The sequence below is a fragment of the Mustela lutreola genome, chromosome 6, assembly GCF_030435805.1.
Source record: "Mustela lutreola isolate mMusLut2 chromosome 6, mMusLut2.pri, whole genome shotgun sequence".
Taxonomy (NCBI): Eukaryota; Metazoa; Chordata; class Mammalia; order Carnivora; family Mustelidae; genus Mustela; species Mustela lutreola.
The window spans coordinates 70,186,852-70,205,851 of NC_081295.1; the positions used below are offsets into that span (position 1 = coordinate 70,186,852).

The 19,000-nt window shown below is 41.2% G+C and overlaps 1 protein-coding gene across 20 annotated transcripts in view; it reads left to right on the forward strand.

Moving 5' to 3' along the window:
- Positions 1 to 262: 262 nt before the first annotated feature.
- Positions 263 to 19,000, forward strand: part of EPB41L2 (erythrocyte membrane protein band 4.1 like 2) — a 207,876-nt gene continuing 189,138 nt past the window's right edge. For 16 of the 20 annotated variants that reach the window (XM_059177541.1, XM_059177546.1, XM_059177551.1 and 13 more), the window contains exon 1: positions 264 to 417. The gene's annotated coding sequence lies outside the window, so the exon portion shown is untranslated. Of the gene's footprint in view, positions 418 to 19,000 lie in introns of all 20 variants that reach the window. The other 4 variants (XR_009354637.1, XM_059177554.1, XM_059177559.1 and 1 more) reach the window with 1 other exon arrangement.

Sequence of the window (19,000 nt, forward strand, 5' to 3'; positions counted from 1 at the left end):
GTTGGCAAAAAGGACTTAAGGGTGGATGAGCGGGTAAAAAAAAAGCCTGGCGCCCTGACACAAGCGGTCATTAACCAGGGCAGCTCCGACCGCCAGACGCATCTTTCCAGCTCTGGGTACCCGGCGACCGCGGCGGCCAATCCCGCGGGAAGGCCCGCCCCGGGGGCGTGGCCTGGGATGGGGGGGCGTGGTGCGGCCCGCGGGGGTTTCCGCGCTGGGGGCGCGTCCGGCGGGGGCGCAGGAGGGGCTTCCGCCGCGAGGGGGCGGGGCTGGAGCGCCGAGTCCTCTGACGGCCCCAGCCAGGGAATTTCAATTTGAAACCCAGCGGAGGGAGGAGGCGGGTGCGGCGGCCGGGCGGCTGGGGCTGGAGCGGGACCAGTCCCCGCGGCGAGCGAGCCCCTGGAGGTGCAGTGCAGGGTAAGGAGGTTCGCGGGGCTGCGGAATGGCGGGCCCGGGCCGGGGGAGCCCGGACTGGTCGGCCAGTCCCTGCTGAGTTGCAGGAGCGGCTGGGATTTTTCCTCTGGCTGCAGCTGGGAAGCTGATCCCTGGCAGGAAGCGGTGGCGGGACGGTCCCACCGTGGGGGAGGGCGACCGGCTTCGGGATTTTCTGCGGCTTCCTCTCTCCTCTTCTCCCCATCTCTACCGGACCCCATTCCCGCCCCGAGGTCCGGGTCCTGTTCCTCCAGGCAGGATTCGTGCTTCCCCGCTCCACTGCGGTACCCCCCATCTCCCTTCCCGGGAGTCGGGGCCACGTCTGGTCCGAGCCAAGAGAGGTCGGGGCTTGGTGAGGACGGCGCCGGCCCCGCCGAGGTGCCGTGGACTCAGGGTCGCGCGTCCGGGGCCCCGCGGAGAGGCTGGAGGAGGAATCCGGCTCCATCCCGGGCGCGGGCCGCGGCGCGCGAGCCGATCCCAGCGTGGAGCACAACGCCGGCGCTCGGGGGAGGCGGCGGCGGGGTTCTTCGGGGGATGGTTTGGGGAGAGGAAACGCGGGCGAGGACGCCGCTCCTCCCCGGGCCGGCCGCGCGCGTGGGCTCTGCAGGGAGCTGGGCGAGGGGGGCGCGCCGACCCCACGCGCCGCGCCAAGCCGTCCCGGCCGGCGTCCGTCCGCGCGCGCCCCCGTTGACGTCCCAGAGGACGTCTGCGGCCCGGGCAGCTGCGGGGAGCGATGCACTCTTGCGCTCCGGTCCCTCCAACGCCGACAGTTCAGGCGGTCTCTGCACTGATGGCTCCTTTACCTCCGCTGGGGCTGGGGGCAGAGGGTCGGGAACAGTTTTAGGTGAACAGTTTTAGGTGGGGGTGGGGGAGAGACAAGGAGGAGAACGGACCCAACTAGACGCTGCCACCCCCACCGCCCGCAGCAGTCGGGTTGTCTGCGGGGGCGACGTCGGTCCTCGCACTTCTCAAAATCGCTCACCTCTTCCGAGGTCAGGGTTTTTTGGTGAGATTAGAAGAGCTCTCGCCTACTGTTTGCTTTTTTTTCGGGGAGGTCTCTTGAGGGGCCCTTCCTACTAATTTAGGGTGCTTTAAATTGAATTCTCCATACGATAACCGCTGCAGCCGTTTTTAAGAGGGAGTTGTGGGGAGATTATATATATAAATTTGTTGTTTCGAATCACATCTTTTCCTCGGTTTCCTGAACTTCTTGCCTCCAAAATGTTGTCTTTGGGGTTTCATGCCAGGAGTCTTGTTCTTCTTGCTGTTATGTAAGCTTTATTTATTTATTTTTTAAATGATTTTTACAGTTTTTTCTTTATTCGTCCATATTTTCCACTCCCCCCCCCCTTTTTTTTTTCTCACCGGAATGCATTATTTCTATATTCTCTGTCTATAATACGGTAGGAGAATTAGCAGTTTAGTTTAGTTTTCTATCACATTTCAGTTTGGGTTTAATACTTGAGGGAAACTGAGTCGATTTCTTGGCCACAGGATCTGGGATGTAGGATTCTCAGGGTTTGGATAGGTTTTACTGGGACACCAATAGCACTTAATGCTGTTGACTTTCCGTTTGCAGCCTCATTGCTGTGAGAAATCACTGGATTGCTGTTGCAGTCACCAATGGGGTTTCGTTGCAACGCAATCTTGGATTATGATAGGGGCCAACCGACTACCATCCATCAGGCTGACGCAATTTTTAAAGAGCTAGGCTGTGTCACTTGTTAGAACGGGAGTGATCAGTTTGGGAACCACCATCAAACCGCGGATATCTACTCTTTGGAGGTTATTGGAGAACTGTACAAGTGGTAATGACTTGGAACAATGGCGTGGATTTAGGGCTCATTTAATCCTATCCTGTCTTCCTCACTTCTTGGGCAGAATTCCCACTGAAGTCAGTAGTGGTCTTGTGTGCAGAAGGACTGCTGAGAACAAGAGACTGCTCATTTAGAGTATCGGGAGGGACAGTTTCTTTCCTTTTAAAACACCCTTCTTTAAAAAAGACCTAGTCATAACAGTTCTTTAATCTTTTACCTCCAGTCCAAGTAGTTAGAGTACTGTGTGCAAAGACCTTTCAGAGAAAATGGGTGGGTGACTTGAGCCCCCAGCTTCAGATTCTTGGTATCTGAATTGGATGGGGATTGCTTAAAAAGATTAAAAGTGATGATTTAACAAAGTTAAAATTTTAATGAAGTTATTACTAACTTCTGTAAAAAATTTAAGGTGTTATGGAATATTTTCAACTGGGTATGTATTATTAAATTGGACATGTATGCAACTGGGGATCTGTTAAAATCAGAAACTTAATAACAAATAGAAGCAAATTTGCAGATTTAGGGGATGAATCGGAAGGTAGGCCTACCAAAAAAATAACTGCAAATGTATAACAAGGACAATCAGAGAGCTCTTACTGTATTTGGAGAGGTAGCTTTTTGTACAGTTAACATACATACAGGCGTTAGTGACTCTCTGGGCCCATCATTATTAGATTTGTGAGCGCTCAATGCTTTCCAGTTTCACTTGGCGCTTTCCAGTTTAGCTTTGTGCTGGTCTGAATTGGTGAGCTTGCTAGGTACTTTGCCTCTTAACGTAACGTTCCTGTGGTTTACCCTTTCCAAATTACCAGTTCTAAAGAATCAAGTTTAAAAGACCTATCCAGTCACCAGATTGTAAAAATAGATTTTTACAAATCATAACCATGTCCATGTGTACTACCCAACCATTTGCTTTCAACTAAAAATACTTGCAAAGATGACAAAGCAGTCCTCAACCAAAATATTTATTGGTAAAATTACTCTGTAATTAGTAATATTGTATAGTTATGTTTAACCTCAGGTTTTGCTCTGAATCACCACTCTCATATTACTGTGGCTAGAGAACTACAAGAGTTTTTATCTTTGCCATTTTATTTGGGAATGTGGGGTTTATATTTTTATATAGGAGAATGCTAAATATTTTTAAAGATTTCACTTTCTTTCTGTTTCCTCAGGAAAGTATGGGCCTTTGTCCTTGTTTTTTAACTGGAGTAGTCTTTTTGAAACCCATGTGTCGCCTTTTTGGAAGAGTATGCCTTGCTAATATTTTTAATAAGACACTATAGTAGTTTATAGGGATCGATACTGCTGAGAGTCAAATTTTGTATTTCTAAAATCTGTTTTACTCGGAGAAAACAAAGGAAATGTGCCTACCTCCCCCACCCCACCTTTATTTAGAAACATTTCCAGTGGCCTTGTTTGCTTTTTCAGATTCAGAATTACTGTACCTAACCACTGGGTACCCTTACAGATTTAAAAGCTGTAAGTAAATGTTTATGCTGGCTTCAGTAGTCTAGCAAATACCAGCCAAACCCTAATTTACTGCCCTTTTATAGCATCTTGGAGTCTCCGGGCAGGAGTCAGCAAATCCAGTCTCAGCCCCTGTCCTCTTCCCCCCAACACACAGACATTTCCAGACTCTTTGGAAGGCTTGAGTTAATAGAAGATTTGTATATGAATCACCCACAGATTCCAGACAGAGCATCCTTTGGGAATGCCATGTTTTGGCACAAACCAGCAACTCAATATTCATAAGATCTCTATCATTCATCTGGGCAGTGCCCCAAACTAAAATCTAAAATGGAGTTGTGACTGGTATCATTAGCTATAGGGGAATGGCCTCCAAGTATAAATACTATAGTTTTGTGTAAGTTACAGCTAAGCCAAAAAGGAAAGAGAGAATTCCTCTCTAATAGCTAGAAGTAACTGATAGTGATAACGAATGCTTTTTAAAGCTTTTCTGTAAAGTGTGTATAGGTGTGCATTTTGTATGAGAGAGGGAATATATTTATGTACATATATGTGTATTTGTTATGTGAAGTATCTGTAGCATTGTACTCAATATATTTGACAGATCTATTCATTAAACCTTTGTAGAATATTTTAGAAGTGCTTTTAATGAAGATTCTTTGAAAGTGGGAGTTGATGTAGAACCTGGTACTATTTCATGTAGAAATGTCATGTAGGCAATATTTCATACAGGGGATTTACTTTTCTGGCTAGTGGATATTGTTTCCCCTCGCTTTGTGGTTGAATTGAGATCTATGTGGGTTTCTTCGATGTGTGTTTTTCATGTCTTGGATAGATTATATATAACTTCTCTCAATACCCAGTCTTTGAGATAGTATTTATTTTAAGGAGGGTTTCAGTGGTTTTCTCATTTTTAAAAAAAGATCTTATTTATTTATTTATTTGACAAAGAGAGGGAGGGAGAGAGAGAGAGAGAATGAAAGGATGAGTGGGGTAGAAGGGCTGAGGGAGAGGAAGAAGCGCACAGGACTCGATCCCAGGACCCCGAGATTATGACTTGAGCCTAAGGCAGCCGTTTGACTGAGCCGCCCAGGTGCCTCTCAGTTTTCTCATTTTTTTTTTTTTTTTTAAGATTTAAAAAATTTATTTTTTATTTATTTGACAGACAGAGATCACAAGTAGGCAGAGAGGCAGGCAGAGAGAGAGGAGGAAGCACGCTCCCCGTGGAGCCGAGAGCCCGATGCGGGGCTCGATCCCAGGACCCCAAGATCATGACCCGAGCCGAAGGCAGCGGCCCAACCCACTGAGCCACCCAGGCGCCCCTCAGTTTTCTCATTTTTAAAGCGACATCACTTACCTATTAATATAGGAACAATACTACATTTTATACTGGTTCTGGATTTTTTTCCTGTAGATAGAAATTGGGCTAATTTCATAATCTCAATTACTTATAAAATGGAAATATGTTTTCATTTCACAAATATTGCTTTGCATATTAGTATTTTTTCACTTAAGCATATTAGAGCCACAAAGGTCTAGAAGCACGTAGATTGCCTCCTAAATACTCTTTAGAGTAGTATGGAATATATGTGAGGAGTAAGAAATATCTTTTTATTGCTCCAAGTTGTATCTTCAGTAGGGTTTTGTTTTAGGTAGCCAAGTTAACATTTTACATATGTAACTAACTTGAGTATCATGGAGATGGTTTTCTGTCTTCCTAGTTCTTAACTAGAACTAAAGGGCATATGGAAAGGGCTCCAAAGTGATTTGTCTGTTCATCTGTAGACACCTTATTGTCTAGATCATGTAGTTTCCTATGTATTCTACCCATATAAATACACATCCCATATCTTAAAAAACATTGTATCTTAACTAAAGCTTTTAATTTCTAACTGAAAAGCCAGTTTCCCCTTGCTTTGCTCCTTTTATGGCCTCACTATCAATCTCTTCGAAAAAAAGTTTCAAATACATAAAGATATGTTACCTTCTGATTGCCTTATTTCTTTTTTTTTTTTTTAATTTGATTGCCTTATTTCAAGATAACTGTGATTTTTTAAAAAAGATTTTGTTTATTTATTTTGAGAGGAAGAGAGAGCATGAGCAGGGGGGAGGGGCAGAGGGAGGAGAGAATCTCCAGCAGACTCCACACTAAGCTTGGAGTCTGACAGGGGAGCTCAGTTTCATGAATCTGTGATCATGACCTGAGCTGAAACCAAGAGTCGGACGCTTAACTAATTGAGCCACCCAGGTGCCCCCAGATTTTTGGAAACTATTCATATAGTTCTGATTATCTTCTCTCTAATCATCTTTTCTAAGCCCTGAATTCAGGTTTCTAGATCTGTTGAGGTAGAACCAACATCATGATAGCAACAGTGTGGAGTTTAATCATAATTTTGAATTTTCTTTGTGATTTTACCCATATAAATACACATCCCACTATCTTGAAGACATTAAATTAAAATGTAATTTACATTTTGCCATAATTCTTATGTTCTTTTTCTTTTTCTTTTTTTTTTTTTTTTAAAGATTTTATTTATTTATTTGACAGACAGAGATCACTAGGCAGAGAGGCAAGCAGAGAGAAAGGAGGAAGCAGGCTTCCCACAGAGCAGAGAGCCCGACGTGGGGCTCGATCCCAGGACCCTGGGATCATGACCTGAGCCAAAGGCAGAGGCTTTAACCCACTGAGCCACTCAGGCGCCCTTCTTATGTTCTTTTTCTTTTTGACCAGATAACTACAACTTAGATTCATTCACCCAGAGGACCGGAAAGGAGCATTGAGATTATTTAGTTTCATTGTGTTTGATGTGGAGTGTGTTAGTGGGGAGGGTATTGCCCAGTGTGGTTTATGAACTGTCTGAGACCTTACTAAAGTGTGTGTGTGTATACGTGTATGTGTGTGTGTGTATGTGTGTCTCAGTATCAGAGAGATTTTTGGGAGCAGGTTTTGAAAGCATTTTGGGAAACAAGATAAAAAACTGCTGTTTTAGTTCAGTTCTTATTTTTGAGATTAGGAAACTTCCATCTCACTGGACTGATTTATTTCTAGAGCTACTGTGCAGCTGTATTCTGGGAATTCCTTTTGCCTTTCTTCCTGGGCTCCCACACTACTGGGTTCTAACTCTGTTTATTTGACTATATCCTCCAGTAGGTTCCAAGAAAGAGCAAGTGGAAGGTGAATTTTTTGAAACCTTGCATTTCTTTAAGCAGCTTTCTTAAGATGCCTTCTTTTTTTTTTTTTTTTTTTTTTTTTTTTTTTTTTTTTTTTTTAAAGCAGGCTCCATGACCACTGTGGAGCTTGAACTCACAACCCTGAAATCAAGAGTCGCTTGCTCTACCAACTGAGACAGCCAGGTGCCCCTAAAATTCCTGTTTGTACTCTTAACCCACTGAGCCACCCAGGCACCCCTCCTGTTTATACTCTTATGGTGAATGCTTTTATAGTTTGGCTGGGTATAGAATTCTAGGTTAGTGATTACTTAACCTTTGAATTTTCCAGGCATTATTCCTGTGAATTCTGGCACACTAGTACTGTTGAGAGGGAGTGATGCAATTCTAATTTCTGCTTCTGTGTGTGTTGCTGGTTTGTTCTCTTTAGACGTTTTTAGGATTTTCTCTTTGAACTTGGTGTTCTGAAATCTCATGATGGTGTGCTTTGGGTGTGGGAGGTTTTTTACTCATTGTGCTGGGCACTCAGTGGGCTCTTTCGGGTTGGAAACTCTTGTCTTTTAGAAATGTTCCTCTATGATAATTTCTCCCTCTGTTTGATCTTTCTGAAGCTTCTCTTATTTGGATGTTGGATTTTCTAGATTGACTTTCCAATTTTATTAGTGTGTTTTTTGTTTTTTGTTTCTATCTTATACCATCTCTTTGTCTTTTTGATTGGCTGTTGGCTTTCTTCAGTGTTTTCTTCTAAACTCCCTACTGAATTTTTTTTTTTTCCTATTTTCCAAGCTGCTCCTTGGTCACTAAATTTTTTTTCTGGTAATGTTCTTTTTTTTTTTTTTTCTTTTTTTTCCTGTGTGTAGTATCTTCAGTCTAACCCACGTGATGGTCCTTTGGGTCCTTTGTACTTGTTTTCCCTCTGGAATGCTCTTCCCTCAGATACCTGCATTACTTACTCCCTTAACTCCCTCAGATCTTTACATTCTGTGATCATTTATTTGAAACTACAACTCCATTCCCACACATACCCTAGTATGCCTTAAATCTCTTTTTCTTTCTTTTTTCTATAGCATGTATTATTATCATCTGAGAGTAAACTGCAAGAAGACGAATATTTTGTCTGTTTGCACTTTGTGAATATGTGTTGACTGAGTCATCGGGCCTCCTTGTTTTCTGTGTACCCCTCACATCTGCTCTCCTGGTCTAGAGTTTCTAAGTCTGGAGACTTCCTTCAGTTGCTCTGGAGAGTGTACTTCTTGTCTTTTGGCTGCAAAGGCTGGAAGAGAGAAGGAGAAAGGAGGAGGGGTTTCAGCATTCCACCTGCTGTTTTCAGCTCCATCTTTCACCTTAGCCCTCAGTGGCTGCTGGAACCTCTACTTCCTAGGTTCCCAGGGCCTTTCCCAGTACTCAGATTGCTTCTTGTAGGCCTCCACCAGAATAACGGATTCAGCTTTGGCTTCCTCTGCTTTGCTAAGTCAGTTACTTTGTACATCTGTTTTCCATCTTCTCAAATTCTGTTGATATATCTCATCTGCTGGCCTATCCCTTCCCTTTTTTTTTGGTCCCTCCCCTTCTTTAAAAAAATTTCCTTACTGTCATTTTAGTGTGGTTTTGGGAGGGACTAGATTAACTCATGTTCAATCCACTGATTTAGGGTTTTAAATTGATAAAAATAAAATTCCCAAGATGACTGTGGTACTCACAGTTTGGTAAGGACTGCAGCCATTATAAAATTGTCCTTTTTTTCCATGCCTGATGCTCAGTTGAACTTCAGATTTTATATATATATATATATATATATATATATATATATATTCATACATATATGAAGAGAAAGAGAAAGTCAGATGATTGAGTCAACATCTAGGGTGGATGGGAGTGGATGACTGATATGTTTTTGAACAAGAAGGTGCTTCCTGGAAGACTTCAGCAAATGTATTTTTTTTTCCTTTTGATAAATTCAAGGATTAGTTCAGTACAAATGCTTACAAGTCTTATAGTTTGTACTTGAATTAGATTTAAAAGTACACAGTAGGGGTGCCTGAGTGGCTCAGTCGGTTAATCATCTGCCTTCAGCTCTGGTCATGATCTCAGGGTCCTGGGATTGAACCCCACTTTGGGATCCTTGCTCAGTGGGGAGGCTCCTTCTCCATCTCCCTCTGCTTCTTCCCACTGCTTATGCTCTTTGTCTCTCCCTCACTGTCTCAAATAAATAAAATAAAATCTTAAAAAAAAAAACAAAACAGTAAAAAGTGTGGTGGAGGGGCGCCTGGGTGGCTCAGTGGGTTAAAGCCTCTGCCTTCAGCTCGGGTCATAATCCCAGGGTCCTGGGATCGAGCCTCACGTCCTGTTCTCTGCTCGGCATGGAGCCTGCTTCCTCCTCTCTCTGCCTGCCTCTCTGCCTACTTGTGATCTCTGTCATATAAATAAATGAAATCTTAAAAAAAAAAAAAGTGTGGATATGTTTCAGAAATGGCAACCTTGGGATACCTGGGTGACTCAGTCAGTTAAGCATCTGCCTTGGGCTCAGCAAGCCCCACATTCTCCCTCTCCCTCTGCAACTCCCCCCTGCTTGTGCTCTCTCTCTCTCTCTCAAATAAATAAAATCTTTGAGGGGAAAAAAAAAAGGAATAGCAACCTGATTTTAGAGTGTTCTGAATACCTTTATCTTTAGACTGATATGTGGTTTGCATACATGTATTTAAATATTCTTTGAATATGGATTCAGTGAGTAGAGGAAACTTGCACTGCACTCCTACGGATTCTGGTAAATACTTTCAGGGGAAAAATTTCACTACTAGGGCATGAGTACGGGGTGGGAATTGCACTCATGTGAAGATACACATATGAGGGGTTTTTGTTGCATGAACTTTGGGGTAACAGAAACAGAGTTCTGAATAAGGTAGTGGCTGTACAGTGTGAGGAAGCCCAGAAGACTTGAACACTCATATGTGTGTATGGTTTGGTGGGTTACACAGATTTATAAATTGTTGTTGTTGTTTGGTGGGTTACACAGATTTATAAATTCAGGTACTCTCTTCCTTAATGTAGAAGGTGCTACAGACAATAGATCAGGATAGTATTTCCCCAAATTGTATTCATATGTTAAAATGAGTTAAGTATACAGATGAATCTTTTTCTTTTAATGGTTAAATATATGTATCAGCATACATCAGAAAAACAGACAAGTGCTTCAAACCTATGATTTCATTGGTATTAACTTAGCATAAGGGTAAAATAAAGTAGGTATTTTTTAAGGAACTTGATTTAAAGATAAATATCTTTGTCTTTAAGTGTTTGGATTTGGCAAAAACTATAAAGTTGGTATGTGAGTGAAGTTTGAGAAACATTGGGTGTGTTCAAAATATCATTTTCTTCATCAAGGTCATCGATAGATTTTTTTTCTTTCTCCTAATAAGTAACAGCATAAAACTGTATGTGGTGATTGAGGCGTAGACTTATAATGGTTTTCTTTTCTTTCTTTCTTTTTTAAATTGTTTTAATTTGTAAATTTTTTTTTCTTTTTTAAAGTAAATCATTGGAACATTTTCTCAATTGATTCTTTTTTTTTTTTTAAGATTTTATTTATTTATTTGACAGAGAGAGAGAGAGATCACAAGTAGGCGGAGAGGCAGGCAGAGGGGGAGGGGGAGGCAGGCTCCCTGCTGAGCAGAGAGCCCAATGTGGAACTCTATCCCAGGACCTTGAGACCATGACTTGAGCCGAAGGCAGAGGCTTAACTCACTGAGCCACCCGGGCACCCCATTCTCACTTGATTCTTAAAACAATTTCATACCCTATGTCCCACAGAGTAGAAAAGTAAGTCAGGAAGAGGTTAAACTTACCCAGAATCACTCAGTTTCTTAATGGAGTTTCAGGCACACCCAAAGCCTCCTTGTGTCCTGAGTTGTTCCCTCTGCTCTGTGCTCCTCTGCTGCTAATGGAGTTGCCAACTGAATTTTTCTTGGAGAACTCAGGAAACCTGCCAAGTTTTGTAGCTAGAGGTCTGTCCTGTAGCTCTCATCTATTTGTTTCTTGAACCCTGAAGGTAGACAGAGCTAAAATAGTTCAATAAATGTGTCAACATTTTGAGATACTGTTGAAAAAAAAAAGGAAGTAGAAGTCCTAGGAGATTATTAGAAAATGGTGCCACATGCCTTCACTAGGATTTGAAAAGCAAATGTGGCAGGGTTGTATGCTAGACAGTGGTGCATATTCACCCTTCATTTGGGGAGCCCACTTAAACTATGATAATTTTTCACTTTTCCCCAGTATGCTCTCTTTAATTGCTTTTGGACTCTGGTAGAAAAGCTGCTAAATGAGCACCTTACTTGAAAAATTTTCTTTAATCCGCTTCTCCTAAGGAGAAAAAGAAAAACTCATTTTTCTTAATAAAATGAATACAAATTTTGTATGGAAAAGGTTAAAGTGTCAAGAAATGAGCTTGGTCTGTCTACTGACAAAGGAATCAAAGAGTTTATCCACGAGCTTGTAACCAGAACTGTTTTTGGATCTTAGCCATTAAAATCAACATAAGTAAGGCCTGCGTCTTAATTTCCTTAATGCCAAGATTGTCTGTTTTAAATTACACACATATGGGGATATGAATATATTTGTTCCTCCCCCTTCCCCCACCTGCAACAGAAAAATAAAGGTATGTGGAAGATATTCTTAACTTTTGCAGCTCTGCAATGAAGAGCCGTAGATGTGGGCAGCATGTGTGGTACAGATGTGGCTCGAGCTTGTCTCCTCATCGAGGCCAGTTCACTTTTGTCCCCACTGCTGCAAGCTTGAATGGAAAGACCCGGGGGTAGGTTTTCGAACATTTGATAGACCTGTGATCTGTGTGTTACTTGCTCTGTGCACCACACATGATAGCAGTGAAAGATAATGTGGCACTATTTTCAGGACCTTTTTTTGGTTGGTGGATTTTTTTTAAAGTTCGTGTTTTTTACAGTATCTGGTTATTCATTGAAACGGCTTTTTGCAGAAGGAATGTCCCATTGTTTAGTTACAGAAGAGTGTCTTTATGTTTAAACTTTTTTATTATGGAGAGTTTTAGATATATTCAGAAGTAGAGAGAACACTAGCACAGTGACCCCCAAGGACCCTCACCCAGCTTTGATAATTGCCAGGCCATAGCCAGTCGCGTCTCATCTATATTTTCCTTTCCACTCCTGATACTCCCCTTTCCTGGGATTATTTCGAAGCAAGTTCTAGACATCATCTAATTTCGTTGGTAGATAGGTTAGATATTTCCTCCTGCCCCATCTTCTTGGCACATGTTTTTTAGTCTCCCAAAATGAAGTTCAAGTTCATTACTGCTTTTGTAGAATTAGAGAAATTAGTTTCTTTGATACATGGTCGGTTGTCATGTTTTTGGAATAAATAACTGACTCTTGTTTCGATCACTGAAATCAGTTTCATCTAAATGTAGGATTGTAGACATAGGAAATGCTTCGGCTACTGCTAAAAATCCCTAATACTTTCTAACCCAAATCAGAGCTGATCTTCAAATTCTAGTATCTTCTCAAGGTAGTATAGCTGTTCTATATACATTTTTCTCCCAATGGTTCCTATATTTACACCAGACTTGAATGATTTTAGATTTTCCTTTCTTCTCCTTTCCTCTCTCCCACGCTCCCTCTCTCTCTCTTTCTCTCTCTCATTCTTCTTTGGCTTAGCATGGTTTAGTTGGCAATATGTTGGAAGAAGACCAAGTGAAACATTTTTTTTTCAGCTGACTGAATTTTATTGGGACTACACAGTTATTGTGAAATCCGATCAACCTGCCATGTGTATGGTCTGGCAGTGTAGAGGGTAAAGTGCATGTTTCAAATGTGGATCCTATATTAGTTCATAAATCCTATCTGTAAATCAAAAGGTTGGCCCTATAGCTGAAGCTGACAATCACTTAGTAGCTGAAATGTGTTTCCTAATTAATAAAGGCAGGATTTTTATGTGAGAGGTAGCTTATTGTATATTTTAATTTTGACATTTATTTATTCACTTATTTAAATTTATTTTTTAGACAGAGAGTGTGTGTGAGTGGGGAGGAGCAGAGGGAGAAAGTGAATCTTAAGTAGGCTTCACCCCCAGCTCAGAGCCCACTGTGTAGCTAGATTTCACTACCCTGAGGTCATGACCTGAGATGAAATCAAGAGTCAGACACTTAACCGACTGAGCCAGGTAGGCGGCCCTAATTTTTTACTTTTAAATAAAATACAGTTTAGTATGTTTTCTTTGTTAAGTCATTATGTGCTGAATTATTTTAAAATGTACTTGATTGAAATATATTTTAATGTATTGTTTATTTTCTTTGTAAAGACATTACATGTTAAATGAGAAAATATTGATAACATTTCTTAAATACTTAATATGTGTCAGATACTGTTTTAGGAGTGCTTTGCTTAGTGTTTTTGTTGAATCCTTGCTATAACCCAGTGGGGTAGGTCTTCTTGATATAGGTTTACCTGTAAGAAAATGGAGGCACCATAATGTTACATAACTTGCTCAGGGTCACTCAGCTAACTATTGGCAGAGCAGGGATTTGAACCTGGGAGGTCTGGTTCCAGAGCCTACAGTCGTTAACTGCTGTCCTGTATTATCCCTGAAATACATGTAAATTCCTTCTTCATACCCTCTTCCTACTTGCATTCTCCTCCCTGGTGGTAACTATTTTGAACCATGGCCAATACCACACTATTGCATCAGTGTGTAATTTTAATTTGATCACTTTGGGTAGTTTTCCTTCAGAAACTGGAAAGCAGTCAGTGAGATTCTACTCTTTACTGGCTATAGTTATGAAGGAGAAAGGGGGACAGGTGGAAGCATACAGAGCCTAGCAAGATGGTAACTGCTGATGTTTGTCTTACTTTACCCCCAACTGTTTTTTTTTTTTTTTTTTTTAAATTTTATTTATTTATCAGAGAGAGAGAGGGGGAGAGAGCAAGCACAGGCAGACAGAATGGCAGGCAGAGGCAGAGGGAGAAGCAGGCTCCCTGCTGAGCAAGGAGCCCGATGTGGGACTCGATCCCAGGACGCTGGGATCATGACCTGAGCCGAAGGCAGCTGCTTAACCAACTGAGCCACCCAGGCGTCCCCCCCAACTGTTTTTTTAAATGGAATGTTGAATCCATCTGGAATGTTGACAGGTCACAGAGGAGTTACTGAAGTCAGTAGTTCAAAGTACTATTGAACGATCAAAATTTTTGCCTTTGCTTGACTACCTTGAAGTGTCGGGTGTATTGGAGCTTCAGGTGTCATTGATCTGTCCAGAAAGAAAAGACTTTGTGGGAGTTTGTCCTCGGTCTTTAGTAACTGGAATTTTAACAAACCAGGTACCTGATACTTCTTTTTCTTCCCCCTTTTCCTGGAAGGAGCAAAGGGTAAAAAGAAAATTGTTCTAGCCCCAAGTCCCAGTTCAATCAGTTCCTAAGTGTGACACTGGGGAAGTGATGTTGCTTCTTGTGTCTTTCTCTTAAGTGGTTCAGATGCCCTGAATTATGTCCTAAAAATGTCTGTGGTTCATTCATTCATCTCTGTGGAGAAAGTCCACAGAGTGCTCTTCCTTAAAGGAAAAACATAGACATAGGATTTTGGCAAAATATTTGATAAAGCTTTGATGGTATCTTTTTAAAAAATATTTAATTGAGAGAAGAGAGAGGAGAACATGAATGGAGGAGGAGGGGCAGAGGGAGAGGGAGAAACAGATCACCTCATTAAGCGGGGAGCCCCATGTGGGGCTCAATCCCAGGACCCTGAGATCATGACCTGAGCCGAAGGCAGGCACCTAACAGACTGATCCACCCAGAGGCCCCTCATGGTTTCTTCACAGCAGTTTTGGGAAAATGCCATTCAGTTGTGGGAAATCTGTGGCAGTGATTATTACTGAAATTTTAATCTTGGTTATCTCCTATCTAAACTTTTTTCTTTTTTTGCCAGTGATTTTTATGATGACAGTCCAGGACGCTGATCAGATTTACAGATGTCATGGATGTTTGTAGGGAAATCTAATAAGCTGTATACAGATCGTCTCGTTAGCTACAGAACTGGTTGAACTAAATAAGATGAATTTTTTGGGAAATGAATGTTAAGTCTGCTTGATTATCAGCCCCTTGAAAGAGTTTTAAGATAATGCTGTGTTGGCCTTCTTTTCAATGTGAAGATACATTAAAACATAGTAGATGTCTTTGTATTTCTCAGTACAAAACGTATTGACTTGTGGTCTCAGCAGTGTGCTGCCATTACTCTAACCCAGGTAATAGAAGGCCCTGTGGTCAAATCTGTTGAGTGCTTTCTTCCCCTGTATTATTTGTAACATTCTTGACATAGCATTGTCTTTGAAGTTCTCTTTTGACATTTGCAGTGCTTTGTTCTACTTTTGGTCTTTGAAGACTTCTTTTCCTCTCGCGGTCTCTTCAGCTTTTCCCTGATTCCTGGGATTCTGTCCTTAGCCTTTGACTCTTGACTCATTTTGTGTCACCCAAGACTTCACCTGCTATCATAATCTGTTAACAGTTTTTCTAGGCTAAGTCTTCTTCACTTTGAGGAGTCTCTACCGGTATCTTAAAGGAAGTTTTTAAACGAATATGTGAAATATTTAGGGTGGAATATGGGCTGTAACCGATGATTCTGTTTTGGCTTGGAATATTTTGTTGGTTTTTAGGTACTGCATTTTAAGGACTATGTCGTATGTACTACATAGTGCATGATACTGTGTTTGATAAAAACGAGTGAAAGATTAGACAAACTGAAGCATTGTCTCTGTAGGGTGCCTGGGATGTTGAGGTTAGGAGAAACCATAGCAACAGGAGGAACTAGCTGTTGAGATGACTGAAGGGGCAAGCAGCTTGTTGTGGTGTTTTGAGAGCTATCTTTTGAGCACTGGCTTACTGGCTTGCTTGCTTGCTTTCTTTTTAAAATTAATTTATTGTAGAGAGAGAGAGAGGACAAGCAGGGGGAGGGGCAGAGGAAAAGGGAAAAGAGACAGAATCTCAAGCAGACTGCCTGCTGAGCACAGAGCCCTACTTGGGGCTTGCATCCCAGGACCCTGAGATCAAGCTGAAACCAAGAATCGGACACTCAATGGACTGAACCACCCAGGTGCCTGTTGAGTATGGGTTTCTAACTTTTTTTTTTTTGGACAAAACCCCAGCATAAGGCATATTTATATCTTGGCCCTTTATCAGTATGGAAGTCTGTGTGTTTGTCTGTGTATGGGAAGAACAGAAACAAGCTTCATAAAGTAGGTCTTAGCTTTACTATGTGCAGTTCACTCTGAAATTTTCTTTTCTATGTAATAGTAAATAATAATAATAATAATAATAATTGCAGTCAACTGTTTACTAACTTGATTTTACAACTCATGAATGACTGTGATCTGTGGTTGAATAACCCTTTTTTTCATGGGTAAAGCAGTTCTGGAGAAGGAAAGTTTCCTTTTTGGTATAAATAGAGGAGCTTTTTGACAATTGGAGCAGGCAGACTGGAGTGGGCTGTCTTGGGAGGAAGTGACTTTCTCAGGATTTGAGGGACCCCCGCCGGATACTGCTAATTGCCTGTTGGGAGGTGGGAGGACCATTCATTGGGTGGGAGGTGGGACTTTGAGCCTACCAAGTCTTAAGATTTTATGATTCTCATTTTGTGACTTGCTAAAATTTTAATAATGTAATTAATTTTTTTTATTGTTATGTTAGTCATCATACAGTACATCACTTTTTGATGTAGTGTTCTAAGATTCATTGATTATATATAACACCCAGTGTTAATACATGCCCTGTGAAATACATGCCCTCCTTAATACCCACCACCAGGCTAACCCATCCCCCCCACCCCCAAACCCTCCATTTTTCAGAGTCCACAGTCTCTCATGGTTTGTCTCCCTCTCAGATTTCCTTCAACTCACTTCTCTTCTCCATGTCCTAATGTCTTCCGTGTAATTCCTTATGCTTCACAAGTAATTGAAACCATATGATAATTGACTCTCTCTGCTTGATTTATTGCACTCAGCATTATCTCTTCCAGTCCCGTCCATGTTGATACGAAAGTTGGGTATTCATCCTTTCTGATGGCTGAGTAATATTCTGTTGTATATATGGATCACATCTTCTTTATCCATTCATCTTTTGAAGGGCATCTTGGCTCTTTCCACAGTTTGGCAACTGTGGACATTGCTGCTATGAACACTGGGGTACAGATGGCCCTTTTTCACTACATATGTACCTTTGGGGTAAATACCCAGTAGTGCAATTGCCAGGTTATAGGGTAGCTCTATTTTTAATTTTTTGAGGAACCTCCACACTATTTTCCAAAGTGGCTGCACCAACTTACATTCCCACCAGTAGTATTGGAGGGTTCCCCTTTCTCCACATCCTCTTCAACGTTTGTTGTTTCTTGCCTTGTTAATTTTTGTAAGGCAGTCAGTGTTATTTCAGGATGAGAAATACTAATTCTAAATTTATTTGTTAATATTCTACTTTAGATAAAAAAACTCACTGTTCTTTTTTAGATATTAATATTTTTTAAAAAGTTAAAAATTGCATAGGCTACCTTTGTTATTTCCTTTTTTTAAATGAAACAGCTTTATTTGGAGACTTTTAAATATATACCAAGGAAATTGAATAGTATGATGGGTCTCCCCACCCAGTGCATCCTCATCACCCAGCTTTAACAGCAATCAACCAGCAGCTAATCTTGCTTTATCTATATCCCTATTGATCTCACCCACAACAGGATTATTTTGAAGCAAATCCTAGGCATCTTTTTGTTCCATCTACATATATTTCAAAATATCTTTCTTTAAAAAAAAAAATTTAGGGGCGCCTGGGTGGCTCAGTGGGTTAAAGCCTCTGCCTTCCGCTCAGGTCATGGTCCCAGGGTCTTGGGATCAAGCCCTGGATCGTGCTCTCTGCTCAGCAGGGAGGCTGCTTCCCTTCCTCTCTCTCTGCCTGCCTTTCGGCCTACCTGTGATCTCTGTCTGTCAAATAAATAAATAAAAATCTTAAAAAAAATTTATTTTAAGTAATCTCTATACCCAATGTGGGGCTCAAACTCGACCCTGAGGTCAAGAGTCACATGCTGCTATAACTGCCAGCCAGGTGACCCTTGATATGTGTTTCTTTCTTCTTTTTAAAAAAGATTTATTTGACAGAGAGAGACCACAAGTATGGGGAGTGGCAAGCAGAGGGAAAGGGTGAAGCAGGCTCCCCTCAGAGCAGAGCCTGATGCAGGGCTTGATCCTAGCATCCTGGGATCATGACCTGAACCAAAGGCAGACACTTAACTGACTAAGCCATACAATATCATTATTACACCTAAACAAATTAATGGTTAATTTTTAATATCATCAAATATTCACTTTGTTCAGATTTCCAATTTGTTTTTGTTTTCTTTCAGTTTTTTGTTTGAAATAAGATCCAAATTAGGTGCATACATTGTGGAATAGTGATTCTCTTACAGATTGGGTCTCTTTATTTTTTTTTTATTTCCTTGTAGTTTATTTTTTTTGAAGAATTTGGAATGTTTGTCCTATATCATTCCTATAAATTTTATTTTGCTGATTTTATCCTGTGGCATAGTTTTTTTTTTTTTTTAAAGATTTCATTTATTTATTTATTTATTTGACAGACAGAGATCACAGTAGGCAGAGAGGCAGAGAGAGAGGAAGGAAGCAGGCTCCCTGCCGAGCAGAGAGCCCGAAGTGGGGCTCAATTCTAGGACCCTGGAATCATGACCTGAGCCAAACGCAGAGGCTTTAACCCACTGAGCCACCCAGGCACCCCACCTGTGGCATAGTTTTAACCTGTTCCTCTGTTTTGTAAATTGATAGTTACATAGATGGTTTTTATTAGCTTCATCTCCACTTAAAAATTTTTGTTTTTGTTTTTTGTTTTTGTTTTGCTATGAATACGTTTTTGGTTCTGTTATTTCTTAAAACCACTCAAAGAGTATACCAAGACTAATTGTAAAGGTGATTGGATTTCTTACTTAGTTCTTCAGTTTCTCAAATCATCTTGAGCCAAATTTCCCATAAAAACAGATGGAACCACTTAGAAATTTGGGAAGATAATAATCCTCTGCAAACACCACATCCAAATACAAATTACACAAGAGTTTTT